Source organism: Arachis hypogaea, chromosome 6 (assembly GCF_003086295.3).
Source record: "Arachis hypogaea cultivar Tifrunner chromosome 6, arahy.Tifrunner.gnm2.J5K5, whole genome shotgun sequence".
NCBI lineage: Eukaryota > Viridiplantae > Streptophyta > Magnoliopsida > Fabales > Fabaceae > Arachis > Arachis hypogaea.
In genome coordinates, this window is record NC_092041.1 from 15,451,837 (window position 1) to 15,453,815 (window position 1,979).

General features: G+C 31.7%; 1 non-coding gene across 1 annotated transcript; it reads right to left on the minus strand.

Moving 5' to 3' along the window:
* Window positions 1-1,365: 1,365 nt before the first annotated feature.
* LOC112700308 (small nucleolar RNA R71) lies at window positions 1,366-1,469 on the minus strand. The gene has a single exon (XR_003153218.1). It is a non-coding gene; the product is annotated as a small nucleolar RNA R71 (small nucleolar RNA).
* Window positions 1,470-1,979: the final 510 nt, after the last annotated feature.

Here is a 1,979-nt window from a genome sequence, read left to right on the forward strand (position 1 = left end):
TTCAAAACGTTTTCAAAAATCAAATCTTTTTCATTTTTCTTTTATATTTTCGAAAAAATTTTAAAATTGATTTTCAAAATCTTTTTCTTATCTTTATTTCATAATTTTTCGAAATTATTACTAACAATTAATGTCTTGATTCAAAAATTTCAAGTTTGTTACTTTCTTGTTAAGAAATGTTCAATCTTTAAATTTTAGAATAATATCTTTTAGTTTCTTGTGAGTCAAGTCATTAATTCTGATTTTAAAAATTAAATCTTTTTCAAAATAAATTTCAATCATATCTTTTCAATTATATCTTTTCAAACATATCTTTTTCAAATCATATCTTTTACAAAATCAATTTCAAAATCTTTTCTAACTTCTTATCTTTTCAAAATTGATTTTCAAATCTTTTTTTTTCAATTAGCAACTTAACTTTTTGTTTGATTTTTGAAATTCTTATCTTTTTCAAAACCACCTAACTACTTTTCTCTCTCTAATTTTCGAAAATCACCTTCCTCTTTTTCAAAATTCTTTTTAATTAACTAATTGTTTTAAATTTTAATTATATTTTACCTCTTCTCTTAATTTTCGAATTTTAACTAATAATTAAAATAAAAATAAAAATATTTTTTCTTTTTTAATTAAAATTTGAATTTTCTTATCTCTCTTTCATCTCTTTCTATTTATTTATTCATTTACTAACACTTCTCTTCATCTTAAAATTCGAACTCTCTCTTTCTCTCTGTGTTCAAATTTTTCCCTTCTCTCTTCTCTCTTCTTCTACTCACATAAAGGAACCTCTATATCTGGGTAAAGAGAATCCCTATTATTTTCTGTTCTCTTCTTTTTCATATGAGGAGGAGCAAGGATAAGGACATTCTTGTTGAAGCTGACCCTGAGCCTGAAAGGACTTTAAAGAAGAAGCTAAGAGAAGCTAAAGCACAACAATCTAGAGAAAATCTTACAGAGAATCTCGAAAAATAAGTAATGGCCGAACCCAACAACAATGCAAGGAAGATGCTTAGTGACTTCACTGTACCAAATTCCAACTTCCATGGAAGAATCATCTCAATCCCTACCATTGGAGCAAACAACTTTGAGCTAAAGCCTCAATTAGTTTCTCTGATGCAACAGAATTACAAGTTTTATGGACTTCCATCAAAAGATCCTTTTCAGTTCTTAACTGAATTCTTACAGATTTGTGATACGGTTAAGACCAATGGAGTTGATCCTGAGGTCTACAAGCTTATGTTTTTTCCTTTTGCTGTAAGAGACAAAGCTAGAACATGGTTGGACTCTCAACCTAGAGATAGCCTGAACTCTAGGGATAAGTTGGTCACGGCTTTCTTAGCCAAGTTCTTTCCTCCTCAAAAGCTGAGCAAGCTTAGAGTGGATATTCAAACCTTCAGGCAGAAAGAAGGTGAATCCCTCTATGAAGCTTGGGAAAGATACAAGCAACTGACCAAAAAGTGTCCTTCTGACATGCTCTCAGAATGGACCATCCTGGATATATTCTATGATGGTCTGTCTGAATTGTCTAAGATGTCATTGGACCATTCTGCAGGTGGATCTATTCACCTGAAGAAAATGCCTGCAGAAGCTCAGGAACTCATTGAAATGGTTGCAAATAACCATTTCATGTACACCTCTGAAAGGAATCCTGCGAATAATGGGACGCCTCAGAGGAAGGGAGTTCTTGAAATTGATACTCTGAATGCCATATTGGCTCAGAATAAAATGTTGACTCAATAAGTCAATATGATTTTTCAAAGTCTGAATGGATTTCAAAATGCATCCAATAGTGCTAAAGAAGCATCTTCTGAAGAAAAAGCTTATGATCCTGAGAACCCTACAATGGCAGAGGTGAATTACATGGGTAAAGCATATGAAAACATCTATAATCCCTCATGGAGAAATCATCCAAATTTCTCATGGAAGGATCAACAAAAGCCTCAACAAGGCTTTAATAATGGTGGAAGAAACAGCTTTAGCAA